This window comes from Pseudopipra pipra, chromosome 13, assembly GCF_036250125.1.
Source record: "Pseudopipra pipra isolate bDixPip1 chromosome 13, bDixPip1.hap1, whole genome shotgun sequence".
Taxonomy (NCBI): domain Eukaryota; kingdom Metazoa; phylum Chordata; class Aves; order Passeriformes; family Pipridae; genus Pseudopipra; species Pseudopipra pipra.
The window spans coordinates 13621387-13637661 of NC_087561.1; the positions used below are offsets into that span (position 1 = coordinate 13621387).

General features: G+C 37.3%; 1 long non-coding RNA gene across 1 annotated transcript in view; it reads left to right on the forward strand.

Annotated features, from left to right (window-relative positions):
• The first annotated feature begins 749 nt into the window (after positions 1–749).
• Positions 750–16275, forward strand: part of LOC135421527 (uncharacterized) — a 70679-nt gene continuing 55153 nt past the window's right edge. Inside the window, exon 1 of the long non-coding RNA XR_010434051.1 lies at positions 750–795. This is a non-coding gene — a long non-coding RNA (uncharacterized LOC135421527). The remainder of the gene's footprint in view (positions 796–16275) is intronic.

Genomic DNA, 16275 nt, shown 5'->3' on the forward strand with positions numbered 1-16275 from the left:
TGTGTGCAGCACTTATCGTTTATTGGTGGTGTATGGAGGGACTCCCATCACCAGGTCTACATCAAGGTTTTTTCCATATTTAAGCTCACTCCACTAAAGCCCATTTTTGGGGAGAATGGTTGGACACATTTTACAATTGTGTCCTTTTACATGAACTAACAGTACAATTCTTTTAACAGCTTCTTTAAAGGGGGATAAGATGCATTTATTTAATAGTTAAACTAATTTTCTTATATAATTTCTTCATGTTATTTAAAGGACTTGGTTAAATATCTTGAAAAGCAGGCATTGCAACTTTGAGGAATGAGAAAAATTACCCTGAGGAGGAATGTATTTGGTGTACTCCCTATTTTGCTTTTGGTTCGCTTGATATTTGTGTTTAACTTAAAAGAATGTATAGTAACTCCCACTGAAATAGACTGTATGTCTAGCTTTACTGAGAGAAAAACATAGGCTAACGTGCAGCCTTGTCATCTAGCACAGTTCCAGTAGGAAGGTGTCTAATAGCACAGGAAAGGTCAGGGTTTCCTAGTTTGGTCATTCCAGACTTCACTGAGAGTGGTTTCACTGCAGTCTAAGGGAGGGATGGGACTGGCATGAAGCTCTGTGGTGTCTGTCTGCTGAAATTTGGGATTCTGTGGTCTAAATCACGTTAATTGCTTGGGGGGATTTGTCTCTTTAAATTCTTCCAAGGGCATTTGAACCTCCCACCCCCTCATTAAGGAAACAGTTTTAGCCACCTGAGGGCACGGGAAGTTCCCCTCGGGGAGCAGTTGAGGGATTGCTTGTGTGCAGGTAACAATTCAGTTAGTTCTGAAGTCTTTGCTGTGAAGTTCCTATTTTCCTTTTCTATGTATAGTTCTCTTAGTTTGACTAGTGGAAAGTCATAAGTTGGAAGTTGCTTCAAAATTTATTTGAACTTTGGTATTACTTCAAAACATTAGGGCTGCTGTAAAAGGAATGTTTTTTTTTGTTTCTACCTCTTACTCGGTACACCACAGGTTCTTGTGACTGGTGTTAAGTGGATTGCAAGAGTGATCTGGGTTCAAATTTACCTTATTTTTTTAAATGGCTGACTTTAGCTCAGTTCCTTGATTTTGCCTATCATGTGGTCTCAGAAATGCCTGCACTGGTACAAGAGGGAAGGCAGGTAAGAGAGCAGTGCAAGGCCCCTTTATCATTCAACAATCCTTTTCAGGAATCCAACTCCCTGCTCTGATCTGGCCCAGCTGTGTCATCTTGGCTCAGGCTGCTGAGGAAATTGCCAAATTTTGAGGAACAGCTGTGAGAGAGCCTGTAAAACAGAGCTGTGTGAGGTGAAAAAACGAATTTACAGGCTGAGATAGGCTTTTTGGTAGTTTAAGGATTAAAAAGGGAAAATATTAACACAGAAACATGAAATCCTAAGTGAAAATATTAAGAAGTTAATGAAAGATATCCACACAGGAGTTGTAATGTTGTGTTGCTCTAGCCAGGGAAAGCTCATTTTTATCTCCCAGGAGTTTGCTTGTGTGGCTAGTGAGGATTTTTTGTGTATTTTATTAGCCTGGTGAGTGTGCTGTTCCTAATGAAATAACTTGTTAAACCCAAGTTATGCTTTATGTGTGTTACCTTTTAAGTTATTGTTTTATGTTTTCTAGCTGCTTACACATCTTGTTTGTGCAGTGTGTCTTCAAAGCTGAAGATGTCTAAAAAAGTGACCCAAGCAGTGGTGTTTTAGTAGTATTATTGGTTTGAACTATGTAATTATATAGAGGGATGTGTTTTGACTCCTTTGACTTGATATTGGAAGTATCAAGATGCAGTTTTTCTAGTTTCATGACAAGAGAAGAGTTTTTCTGGATTAGTTCCTTTTAGCCAAATCAGTTTAAATAAAGAGAAATGTATTTGTTTATTTCTGGTCCTTTTTGCATCTTAATGTTATACTTTAAATATTTACATAATAATATTTTGATGTTTTCAGGTCATCCTGTGAGTTCAAAATGGCATTTGTGGTTTTGTCAGTTATTTTCTTTACCCTTGTTTAATGAACCTAATGTAGCTGTTAGATGCTTAATTTTTTGAAACTTTTAAGTAATTCATAAAATATTAGAGTCTTAATATGAGTCAAATTTTCCTTTTCATCCTTTGTGCTCTACTAATTTAATCTTAATATGATTTTAACCTGTTAAATTGACTCTTGAAATTACTTTTCCAAAGTAAATCTGCCCTTTAACAGAGCTCTATCTCTAATAAACAAATGCCTGTCCCAAGACAGTATCTATAGTTAAAAATCTACTTAAAGCTTATTCTGTAGGTGGATCCTAGAACATCATGGCTTTTCTGGGTTGTGTAAATGACAATGTTCCTTGGATTTTGTCCCAACAGCACAAAACTATATTTATTTCTGTTTGGAAGCTGGTTAAACAAGCACTGGCTGTAATGTGCTCAAACAGGCTAAGGCAGAATAAGCATCTTGCTGCAGAGCAGTGTCCAATGTTACCTTTGTGTTAACTGAGGAAAGCATTAATCAGCACATGACACCGTGTTGCTCAGGCTCTGAACTGATTAGTCTGAGTTTTCATGGCTCTCCTTGGTATCCAGGCACACCTAAACAACCAAACATGGCCCTGGTTCAGTGTAGGGACTTTCGCAATGCTGCCTTTGGAGGACTTCTTCTACTACTTAATTTATTTATCTATTTTTAAAGCTTGTTGTCTAGATTAGCTTCATGACTGAAAAACAATTCAGTAAAACTGGTCTTCAGAGTTTAGTTCCTGGTTTTTGAGTAGTGTCTGAGAGACCAGTCATTTAAGTGAGGTAAGTCACTTAATCACTTAATGTAATTACATGGTCACTTCATCGTGGTTGTATAGACTGGAAAATATTTTGATCATAAGAATGTTTAGATAAGGGAGATGACGTCATTGTGAACAACTCCCAGTTTTTAACAACTGAGACATTATTTCAGTTTTCATAATGGTTATGGTTGATTGGATAATTGGGGGTCTTGGGCTTTACATTCATGATGTCACACTCTTAAATCCTCAACAATACTGTCCACAGACTTCAATAATATTTATTGTTATGGGAGAGGTAATCAAGTGTATATTCCTCTGTTGCTAAATATAGCAGCAAGCTGTTTATGAGTCAGGACTGGCAGATAATTCTACTGCATATCAGTGAAAACTTAACTGGCTAGCAGGTTGCTAGAATTTCCTAAATTTAATACCAGCTTTGAAAGACAAGTAATTGCTCAAGTATGTCCAATGCTTACACTTATTTCTGTATAAATAGTTTTATGCTTAAAATAAGCTAGCATAATAAGAAGTTTGTTATCTCAGATTAGCAGATCAAGAGTACTCAGTGACTAAGCAGCTGGACACTTGACTGAGGTGAGGAAACAATCTTTGCTCATTCCTGACCGGTTACTTGAACCTCTGGCTTTTACAGTGTGACTGCCCTGGCAGATGGGTTATATTAACCAAATCTTTTCACAGAAACAACCAGAAAATCAGAAGTGATTGGCATATTTAAAAAAATAAAAAATTTCCAGTCCAGAACACTATGTGAGAGAGTGAATGCCCAGTTCAGTTCCAGTAAGCAGAATTCCAGAACAGGCCTTTCAGCACAAGATGCTCCTATCACAGGGGTGGCAGGTACCAGATGCCTCATTCTGAAGATAGGGAAGGTTTTTCTGACACTGAGACATCCTCTCCAGAGCATGTCAGCCCTTGCTCACATCCCCTGCTGCTCCAGGCTGTGTGTGTGGCTGTGCTGTGGCTGCAGCTCTCCCAGTTCAGGCTGCTGTTGACACTCTGTCAGCACCCGTGATTAGACACTGGCACAAAGACACGAGCACTCAGCAGAGCACTTCCTGCACTCTGCCCTGCTCCACCTACAGACAGTTCAGTGTGTCCACGCTTCTTTCCACTGAAAAGCAATAAAGCAGGATGTAAATAGTCTTGTTCATTGATAATTCATTTTTTGCTCTGTTTAGTTCCACATCTATAGTTCAAATGCAAAACTCAATGCATTTTGCTGTCAGTTCCTGAATATTTATTTACTAATTAGATGCAGGAAACATAATTAAATAACTATGGGAATTAGTAGAATGCAGTAATTTAACATTAGGTCCTGGGCTAATATACTTATTTAGAACTGAAGCTAATGAAGTGTTAAAGTGATACACAGCAACTGAGATTATGCTAATCTGGTTTTAGGGATGTGAACAGGAGAATTTTGAGCTTCTTTTTAAAAATCAAGTATCCTGTTCCAACAACTGAACAAAGGAATAGAGGAGTTTGATTCTTTAAAATGAAATATATTAAGAGTAGTAGTAGTTGCCTATAACACATTCCTATGATGGCAGTTCCTTTTTTTCATGAAAAGATTGTTTAGAAAATATATGCATTGCTTGAAATGAAACATCTGCTTCTAAAGCATAGACATTATTAAAAATGTAAAAGCTTTTTGATTATAGAATAATTGTGAAGAAAAAATTGGTCCAGACAGCACACATAGCATCTTTGGATTTTTTTTTTTTCCTTTTCCTATAGAAGTGTCTTCATAAACAACTATATTGTATTTGTATGTTGTCCTCTTTGGAAGTTAAGGTGTGATTCCAAAGCAGTGACAGTTGTTGGGAAGTTGGTATCATATGTTGCAGATGTTGACTTTGTTTTGAATCCACTTCATGATGTTGTGCACCTTGTGGCAAAGTAAGTCATGCCCTCAGGAATTTTACTTTTGTGACAGTAACCGTTTGTAGATTGCAGAAAGAAAATCAGTGGAGTTGCTGAGTTCATTAAGTGTTCAAAAAACAGGTGGACACGGCATTTTGAAATGTGATTTAGTGAGCATGGTGGTATTCAGTGGAAGGTTGGACTTGATCGTCTTGGAGGTCTTTTCCAACCTTAATGATTTTATGTCTTTTGAGTAGAAGAGACAATGCTTTATTTATGTGAGATGCATCTGATTATGTACTACAATATACCATTTAATGAAACTCTCAATCAGATGCCCAAACTGTATTGGAAATTTTTTTGTGTTTAATATTTGTAAGTAGTTGCATTTTAATTTATTATTATACATGTCAATATTTAGGTATTGAATTTGCAGTATCATTTGTCTGCATCAGCTTACTTTTGTAGCTCTGTAGATTTTGTTAATGAATTTGAGAGTTCTAAACAATGACAGCTTTTTTTTAGAAATGCAATTTAAGATGTCCTGAGTAATTCATTTAGGAATCTCTTAAGTAATGGTGCATTGCTGCTAAATCCTCAGATTATGTTGGAACTATAAGGAGTTGCTAGGGCAGAGACACTTCTAAGGATAAACGTAGTGGTTCTTGACTTTAACATACTATTGCAGCACTGACTGTTCTAGTGAATGTTCTAGTGCTTATTTTTCCTGTGTACTACGTGGCCAGTAGCCATGAATAAGCTGAATTTAGCCTGAGTCATAAGTGATAGCAAACATTTTACCATCCTGTTGGTATGTTGTTTCAGAGGTGGGTTTATGCTGGAATTTGCACCTATCTGACACAGACTGACCCGTTTCTTTCAAGGGCTATTTCTATTTCTCCAGTGTGAAGTAAAAGCTTGTTTCACATCAGAAATAGGTGTGTGCTGACTCATCATGGGGCAGCACTGCTTTGCCCTTTAGATCTGTTCTACTATGTGCCTGGTTCCCAGTGGCTGCATAGCTTTGAGAACAGTGATGAAAGATGAGAGGAGGGATAACAGGAGAAAGGGAAAAAGCTAATCTTTGAAGAATTTGGGATCCTGGGAACATGTGCACTTCCCACCCACTCCTACACTTTACAACCTGGCTGCAGTTCAGTTTTACTGCCTCAGAGCTTCTTCAGTTTTTGGCTGCTCCTACCTTTCCCCATGCACAGTTAATTAAGAATTCACTGTTTTCTGTCTTTCCTGAGACCAGTTTTCTCATGAAATGGCAACGGTGGTTTGGAGACTTCATACAACTGTCACAGCAGTTCCTCTGAGTAGTGTCACAATAATAACATCACTTTTAGGGGAGTTATCTTGGAAAAAAATACCTTGAATGACAAATGTCATCAGCATAGGAGAGACCTATGGGAACAATAATGAACAAGTATTTATAGAAAGAGAAGGCATATGGATTTTACATAAGTTTTTGTGGGTTTTTTTTTGTTTTGTTTTGTTTTGTTTTTGGTGGGATATGTCAGTATATACCCCAGGGAAATATCAGTATGTGGAAACAAATGCTTTGTCTGTAGACAAAGTTAAGCTGTTGTTAGTTACAGGATGACTAATGTGACCACACAGTGAGCAGAAACCAGGAAACAGCTTCTTGTCATACTTCCTTTGGGCGATGCTTCATCACAGCACTGCTCAGAAGGGAACGGTAATTTGGCAGCTCTGGGACACACCCAGTGTTGTACCCTGGAGAAAGGGGGTACAAGCAAGTCAGGGTTGTTAAAATAACAACTAATGCTTTTTGACCAATTATTCAGTTTCTCCTTGTGCATGTACAGGAGCTAAAAGGAAGCTTTCAGTGGTGCCAGTGATCTTTCCACAGACATTAAGAGTTGCTATGTGGCAGATCTTTGAATAATGATGTCTCATGACGAAAACTCAAGTGCTCCATTTGCTGCAGGATCAGTGAAGAGGTTATTGATTTAATGAAAAAGTAAATATAAATAAAACACACATTTAAAAAATGTAGGCTTTTAAGCAGCAAAACAGGCATAAATTTTATTTAAAGCATTGAAATGACTCTTAAACTCTGCTTAAAGCAGTGTTTTCCTGTTGACAGACAAAAGTTCATGGAAGGCTTCTTAAAAGAAATGTAGTTTTCTGCACTCAGTCAACACATTTTTTACTGTGTAGGGTCTGTGCTTCAAATTGAAATGTTTTAAGTAGCAAATACTTGTGGCTGAGGTCCTTTGACTCAGCACTTGTGTCTGAGTCATGCTGCAGACAGAGGATGGGAAGCAGTCTGTGTGATCTCAATAGTAATTTTTAATTGCTATTTGATCCAATTTGAGCATCTCCAAAGTGATGGATCTTGTTTTAAGCCGCGTTGGCAGCGGTGGCACAGCCGTGATTAACTATAACACGTTTGTTTTGTGAGTCTTGCATGTAGCTACAAAGGGGTGTGAGTGAAAGGGGAAGTACCCAGCATTTACTGACAGTATCCTTTAAACATTTAATGATGGCCAGTATGTTAGTTAAAACCTGAGTGAATGCAGCTAATGATGTCCCTCGCTGTGTTTCTGAAGCTGAAACACAGACCAGTCTGACTCACTATTAAACACTCCAAAAAAAAGCTGTTAAAGGGAGCTGCACTAGACCTGTTGCTACATGGAATTCCTAGAGAACTTGTTTGGTGGGGATGAGGGAGAGATTTGGAAAGCCTAATGATGTTTATAAAGGCAAAATTCTCACAAAACACTATTCAATGAATGGGAAAAAGCATTGCTTTCATTCTCAGATAATACTACTTATATCTATTTAATTTTTTATTTAATTTCCATTTTTCTGAATGCTCTCCTTAATCTAATTCCTTTTCACATTAAGTCTGAACAAATACTTTGCTTTGGAGTAAGGACTGCGTGCATGCTTCTTTCTCCGCTGTTTTTTTTTGCAGATAAGGTTTTTACTTTCCAGACATCATTAAGCAGTCAGTTGAGCAGGCTAAATGAGTGTTCCAAGTGGTAATGGATACTTACTCCATGTAAGTACAACAAGATTATGAGATACTGGAATGCTGAGTACTTAACTGCACAGTATTATTTATATTACAACTGAATGCATTAAATAACTCAGATGTTTATGATAGCGATGTGATATCCTACCTGTTAATGGAGTTGATCTGGGTTACTAGATAAGGGGTTTTGTTTTCTACTTGGGTTTTGTATCTTCCATTCCACGTATCTAAGTGGATCTGAGCCTTTTGTGAAAATAAGTGCCCCATTTCAAGATATTTAACCCTCAATAGAATATGAGTAGGCAGAAAGCTTCCAGCCAAATGTGTTTGTGAAAATCAGGTTGTGTTATGTCAATCTAATTTACACACATTCTAAGTTCTTATTTTGATTTCCATTGCATACCATTCCAGGTTGTTGTTAAAATGCTTAGATAATATTGCAAAACTTGCCTTGAGTTCTCCAATCTTCGACTGCAGGTATCCAAATATAAGGAAGTTCAGATTCAGGTAGTTCATGGTTTATGAATTATGAAAGATCATAAAAATAAAAACAAAACTAAGGCTGTAAAAGGATAATTAATCTGATGAGCAGCAGAGTTCATGAAGCCTGACTTCCTTAACTGTCTTACTCAAGTTCTCATATCTAAAGTATAATCTCTGAAATTTTTCCAGCAGATGAGGCACTTACCTCTTGCCCACACAGGTGTATAAGGGACAAATGTATGTTGTTGCTTTTTCCTTTCAATACAGAATGTACTACAGATCTCTTCTCTGTGTTGCTGCCTATCTTCAAACATGTTTTAGAGGCTGCCTTTTGAGATCTGTTTGTGAAACTGAGTTAGAATGGGGATGGAAAAAGAAATAACAGAAGTTCTTTATCTTTATTTGTAACACTGGTAGTTCAGAAACTTTGGGAAGAATGTTCTGATAGTAATCTGAAGGCTTTCTGATTTGTCAAAAACAGCAAAGGGTTTGTAACATGACTCAGATAAGGTTTTAACTGTCCTCTGTCATCTGCTTATATCAATGTTGTCTAAATAATTAAGGATAACTTTGCCAAGTGACTGGTGAACCAGTAAATAAGGAGTGGGAACAGTGTAGTTCATGTCACAATGAGTGATGAAAGTCATCTGATCTTCTTCATTCTCCATGCTGCTCTTGGAAACAGATTTTCTACATACAATTATTTTTCTTGTAGTGATCCAAGAACTCTGTTTTCTCTGATTATCTTTCATGGACATGACTGAATGTACCGAGTCATCAGTAAGAGTTGTTTTGAATCTATTTTCCGAACTTTGGGGTATCTTTCCTTTCCTGCCTCCTGCCCTTTGCTTATGTTTTGGAAGGGAAAAGTTAGGGATACAGTCCCAAAATGACTTGGTACCTTTTCAGAGAATTTATATGGCAGGGTCCTAAACCATATCACCCAAAGAAAAAGGGAAACAACTCTGTTTGCCCTCAAGTACAACAGTGTTGCCATGAGGTACTGTCCCACTTGGTGCAGTGCACTGCTTTTTAAAAAGGAGAAAAGAGGGAACTGCATGGGACTAATACATAGACATGAGAATTGCTACACTGGATAAATCCCTGAACAATATTGATCACATCCTTTTTATTTACAATAATTAATTTTCCTGGCAATAAAAATATTGGTAATTATGCCTGAAAATAATAGAGGTATTTCTTATTTGCTCTGGGTCTGAATACAAGTCACCAGTGGACTATATCTAGTCCTTTTAAACTGCTAAGTAGTCACACGATAAAAACTAAAATCTGCTTACTGAAAGCAAGTTATACAGAGAAGAACATAATTATGTTCTGAAGAGCAAGGTTGGTTTCTGATGCCTTTTATACTGCACCCCAAAATAAGATTGCTCATCCATTGCCTGTGAGAATAAGATGTAAAGAAACAAGGATAGATCTTGCTACTGAAAAATAGTGTATACCTAGACAGTTAATTTTGGGGAAAAATACATTTTGCAGGCCAGATGCTGTGTGTAGATCCTTCCTTTATGTTGTAAGTGGTGGATGACCAAACTCATCAAGTTATTGCAGGGTTCCTCATGTGATTTCTGTAGCAGTGATTAATATCTCACTTGTGGGCAGTAGTTTCTGAGGTGTTTCAAGGCACACTGGATACAGTTGCCTTCTCAGTTGGCTACTCCAAGTGTGAGTCTTTCCCAGTGGCAGTACCTGGGTAATGTGATTCTGCTTAAATGATTTGTTGCACTTGTGGCCTCGCTCATTTTGTTTGGAACAATTTCTCTTCCTCGCCTGCTGATTAAATAATTTCTACTGCTAGGTGGTATTTGCATGTAGATTTATAGAATAAAATTACTTTAATGACATGGACAAAGGGGAAAATTGAAAAAAAAAATAACATTATGATTGTACTCACTCATTGGCTCAGTACCTTGAAGAAGATAAAGTGGATGATTTATATTTATCTATCATACATTTAGAATCTGCACAGGAAAAAAGAGTCTCGGGTGCTGTAATTTTCCAAAACAGATCTCTCAGACATATGGAAATGTGAATTGCATATTCAGTGCACAGCCAAGTAATCCCCTGGTACAGAGCAACCAATTACATTGAGCAACCACAGTTAAATATGCTTAAATTTCTGACCAAACAGCTTTATAACTAACTTCAAGTAGTAAGTAAAAATAATTCTGCAGTTATGAACTGTGGATTACTGACCAGCTTGTTGATATACAGAGGTTTTTGTTATGTTTCCCTAGGACAATGATGATGTGAGATAACATCCATGGCTGTTGCCAGGGGAAGGAGCCAGGACTCAGAAACAGTGTTAGTCAACATAATCATTATCTTAGATATAAACCAGCTTTGCTTCTAAGCTTTTTTTTGGCTGATATGGGGAAAGAAACACTTCTCCACCCATTCCAGGCTGGAACAAGGGCCACAGTTGTGGCCACTGCGTACAGGGTAATTCTTCAGGAATGGAAGGAGCAAACAGCGCAGAAAGCTCATTTTAGCACAGAAAAAGGCTGACTTCTGAAAAGGTTACTCAAGTGGCTCTTGGAAAGCAAACCAAATAATGTTCTTAAGCTTTCCAATACCTCAGTTTCTCTGCTGTCTCTAAAGTTACCTGTTGCTACCTGAAGATTTAACAGGAGTTAGAGGCTACAGCCCTGTCATTATAATTTTATTCAATTCACAGTTTAGTCTTTGCTAATTATTTCCATTCAGCATTGTTGCATGCCAGAATTTTCAGTTATGTTTAGTATTGTTACTTGTTGCTCTGGAAATAATCGTTAAAACGAAATGTTCTGTACATTAGTAATTCTGTGAAATACAATTTTAAATAAACTTGACTTTTCATAACCATGCCGAAAAGTACCAAATGCTTCCAGACTCTTACAGTATTTTGCACTAGAAATAAGGAAATTACCTAAATATTAAATGTGATTAAATGTGATAAATACTATTTTGTCATCAGTTTAAGTAGTCTGTTGCTTTATCATGTCAAACTCTTGCTAGTGATGGAAGATCATTTTGGTCTTCAGTTTTTTACACAGAAGCTCCAAAATCTCTGATCTACACTTAAATGTGGACTTCAATGGGTAATGTTTTACAAATTTTCCCTTCTACTTGAATGCTCTTGTACTAATTGTATTTGGGCTCTATTTTGTTCTGTGAGACTTTACTTTGAAGCTCTACTAGAAACTGCTGTAGTGAGGAAATCCTGTCTTCCAGCCTGTAATAGAGGCATAATGTAATTAGGTGAAGACACTTTTTTTTCTTGAAGGCCATGGTAGAAATGAGTCACAAATTAATAGTATGGGACAATATTGCTTCTTTAGGTATTTGAAAAGTCAACAAGGTAACTGAAGATGGAGCTGAGACTGCAATAAAAGCTTTCTGTAAATTATTTTTTGGCACTTGCAGACCATCAAGTCATTACAGGTAACATATATGTCACTAACCTGCAGTAAACACAGAATGTACAGTTTTGGAGAGTCTGTGTGTCTCTGAAGGGAGGTATATATGGATAATCAAAACATCTTTGTATTGAAGAAGCAGGAGTGTGTTCATGGTTTATCCACATGCATTTATCCTCTATGCAGAGAAATTTCTTCTGCTGAAGCAATTCAGGTTTTGACTTTTATCAGTACAAAGCTGCAGTCCAGTTTCTACACACTGCTAAGTAGCAGGTTTTGGAAATAGGCACAGTGAGTAGGAAGAATGTCTGTGGTGCTGAAATCAGCTGGCAGTACAGACTATGTGGATTCAGTACTATACACTCTAACAGCTTTTCCAAGTGACAGAGGCAGACAGTTTTATAGTCATCAGCTGAACTTTTCATACAGTTCCTCTTCCTTTGTGTTACAAGTTCTTTACAAACTCTGCCACAGCATAGAGCTGTTGATGTGTTTGAAAGTATAATTTAGGCAAGACTGCTGAGGCTGAACTTGGAATTGGAAGTAGATCTGTTGAGTCTTTTTCATCATTACGGAATCATGCATGATTCCGTAATTCCTCTTAATTATGGATGCTTCTTCAAGTTGTGGAGTGCCTAGAGGGCAAAATAAAGGTCTTGGTGTGTGCTTAGACAGTCTGTTCTGAAAAGGTCTCAAATTTGAGTGCATGAAAGAAGGTCTTAGAAAGCAGAGGTAACTTAACCAGCATTTCTATGATCTTAGTCTATCAGAGTGACAGTGAATCCTAGATAGGGAAACACTGTGGTCAGAACAGTGGATAGTGTCATGACCATGGTAAAAGTCTGGCTTAGAACCAGACTTGTGAAAGTGATACTGGTGTTCCTGCAAGGCAGCTGAGCCCTCTGTAGCACAGAACTGCATAAAGAAAAAGAGAACAGCAGGAATTAGGAATTTTGCATAAAATGATGTATTTTATCGTCATTTCATGTCTGACCTTAAGTTTTCCACAGTTTTAAAAACTGTCCAGACTTTCCAGGAATATAAAATTATACAACAAATGGGATGGTTGTTTTTGTGTGTTTTTACTTCTGCATGTGTAAATCCAGCATATATTTTTGCAAGTCTCCATGTTCTATAATGGATATTAGTAGGATCAGACTACCCCACTGTTTCCTGAATCTACAGAGAGGACGTTGGCGTTAACACTGATTCACAGGTTGCATTGTGATCTATGTCCTCTAGAGCTTTGTTGGATAGGAAGTGATGGTGAAACAGGAAACCAGGCATTGTATAAAAACATCCATAAGTATGTAACTAAAGGAAAAGGCTGCAAAAATAATTTATGGAAGATATTGCTTTTTATGTTCTGTATGAAATTATATTTATTATTGTGCGCAGCTGGATATTGTAATTGTTGATATTTATGCAAGAAACTAGATGTAAACCTGACTTTTTAATTGAACCTAGGGACTCAGGGGAGGAAGAAAATGAATTTGCAGATACTGACAAATAGCAATGTTTTGGTGTAATCAGGGCCAAAGAAAGGGGGGGGGGGAAGAATTGAAAAGTTATTTTTTAAATGAGATCACTGGAACATAGAAAGTCCTCAGGTATGTATATCCACTTTGATTTTTGATATATAGCTTTTTCTTCCTTGGGAAATTAGACAGAAAAAATACACTAAGAAAACTTTCGCAGTGAGAAATAGTGGTTACACCTTACCAAAAATCATTAAGGCTGTCTGAAAATAAATGTTTGCTTTACAGACTGAAAGGGTTAAAGCACAGGTACAATGAACTAAAAGTAAGTGAGCACTACAGCAATCCTTATTTAATAGACAGATAGATATGGAGGGAAGAGTCCAGGAACTTATTTGAGCAGCTTCAGAGAAAGAACTTTTGGGGCTTTCTCTGTCTTACTGCCACTTGGAACTTCTGTCAACGAAAGTTTTCTGAAGAATACTTTTGAGATTAACTCAGATATACAATTTTATAAACTAGTAATAAATTCTTCATATTGAAGATTAGTGCTTTATTAATTTAAACCCATTTTTTTCTTTCTGTCTGATATAAGCTAACAAATGACTGTGGACTGTCAGCAATAACTGTAGGAGGAGAAATCACTGGGACAAAGCATTTCAAAAGATATAGGGAGCAATTAATAACCATTTAAGCTTCCACATATACCAGAAGCAATTCAAGCTTGAGTGGTCATGCTCAGCAGAGAATGCCTGTCACAGAATTGCATTTGAACTTGTAATGTCACCGAAATGTGATTCACTTATCCAGGTCTTGTTTGTTATTGAAGGTTTGCAGCAAGTTGTTGGCACTATGACCCCTAAAGATACTGTTTGTAGACTGTCTATTAGCAGAGTAATAAAGAATAAAGAAGGACTCACCTGTCTGATGGGTGAAGTTTGTGAGAAATAAGGTTAGAGAAAATTGCAGATAACTTGGTCTCCCTTTGGTGTTTTTGAGCCCTGATAAAGGAGGGCACATAAGTGTTTATTCTATTCCAAATGGTAGATTGTGCAGGCACTGTTTTATTTGAAGGGAAGAGAACTGGAACAGAGGAGTAGGTTGAAGAGAAGAAAGGTTATTGCTAAAATTGGCACAGCTTTTTCCAGTGTTCCCAAACAAGACACTGCAGAGAGTACTGATGTTAGTGAGAGAAACGAATACAAAACAAAAATTTCAAGTTGTGATGGCTGAAATCTGGTTTGGTGTGTGGGGTTTTTTTCTATTGGTTTGTTTGTTTGGGTGTTTTGATTTGGGTTTTTTGATGGTTGTTTTGGGTTTTTTTTGTTTGTTTGGTTGGTTTTTTTTTTTTTTCCAGTGGGGACCCACCCTTAAAAGTTTGGCCTCATGAAGGAGCCAGAAAGCAGTATGCCCAGAACAGATAGGATTTTCACAAATCTGAGAAAAGTGCTATCATAGTAGTCAATTCAGTGTTACATATCAGGTGTTGTTATGAAAACAAGTGTGTCACTAGGGCACGTTCTAGTAGTTCTTACCTTTATGTGTTTTCTGAACAGAATTCCCTGCTTACATTTAATGTAAAAATAATTTAGATATCTTCAACTTGGAATAAAATTAAGGTGAAAGCAGGGAAGCATGGAATAGTTAAAGATTTTCTTCACTGAGTGTTTCTAACTGCCACTACGATCAAGGAAGAACTAAGTTTTATAACATCTTAAAAGAAAAACAACAAAAAAACCACAAACCAATCTGAATCCCAATAGAATAGTCACGCCAGAATTAAACTGCCCCTCACAGAATGTTGCCTAATATGTGTCCTTCCTCACATGGCTGTACTTGAAATGTCATCTGATGAGAGAACTGCAGCTTGCTTTGTAGTTTCAGCGCCTCTGCTGTCCTGTGCAAGTCAGTTAGAGCTTTACAAAGCTTTTTGGTGGAAAGTGCTTGTTCTGAGCTTGAACACGAAACCTTCAGAGTTGTGCTGGTGCGTTACGGTAACATCATGCTGTCTTAGCTTCGGGAATGTGATGCTTCCCTCTGCTGGTCGAGCCACAGACAGGAAATTTTATAATCTCGTGAAATAAGCAACAAAAATATTTTACGAAGAGCAGCCTGTGCTTAGGACTGAGGTAAGAGGATTGTCATTGAAGTCTCTTACACATAGAAAATTAAATCCCTTACCTGCTACAAAACAGCTTTATGTTGTAAAGTGACTAACATCTGTCAGTTTGGGGAAAGAATAAGTACACTAATATTTTAAGCCACTTCATGTCTACTAGTAACACTAACACTAAGTCTTTGCAGTACATTACAAAGAGCATGCAATTAAGTATTTGAGAGTTGCAAGAAAGACTTTTCTCTAGAATGGAACCCATGAATGATATAGCCTCTGACTGATATTTAAAATGGTCTTATCTTTGACTTTATTTTCAAGAGTTTAAATGCTCCTTTAATTTAAGATGAGAATTTGTGCATAAATCTCAGTCTGTGAGTTGATGCAAAACTCGTACAGATTTCATGGTCAGTCACAGTTTCTAAGATAACAAGAAGAAAAACTTAGCTTGTGATGGTAGTGTATTGTCCGTGAAATGAGTTGCCAGTGATGGTAATTTTCTAATTAACATGAGCATTCAAAACACTTTGTTCAGTGTATTGAGAGTTCATAGCATGAGGCACTGCCAAAGCACTTGTATCTCACAGGGCACCCTTTTTAGTGATCAAGAGACTTCTATGTTTGTACCACAATTTCTGCCTTCCTTAAATGATGCCATTTTACCTCTATACTGTGTAATGTTTCAGATTCTTCCCCTTTGTAGCTAGAGATGAACTGAGAGACCTTTTCTTCCCTTTAAAATGTAAGTTCTTTATGTTAAATTGGCTGTAGCTACTGAGGGGCTGCTCAGGTTGGCTTTCCTGAAACACAGATGCTGCACATCTTCACTCAGGACTGTGTGGTGGGTTTTGACTTGTTTTAAGTGCATGGAATTGCACTTTCTCACTAGCTGGTGCAAGGCATAGGCAAAGATACACAGTGTCTTCTGAAGACACTGGTTTTGCCACTCCCAAGAGCAAACTGACAGATTAAACAGCTGAGTTTAAAATTCCTCATGTTGGTTTTCACATGGAAGATCTGAATGATATTTCCTGCTGAGTTAGATTTTTAACAATTGATGATTAAATGAACTTCTGATTTGATTGTCTGCTGAATGTTCTGGGACTCG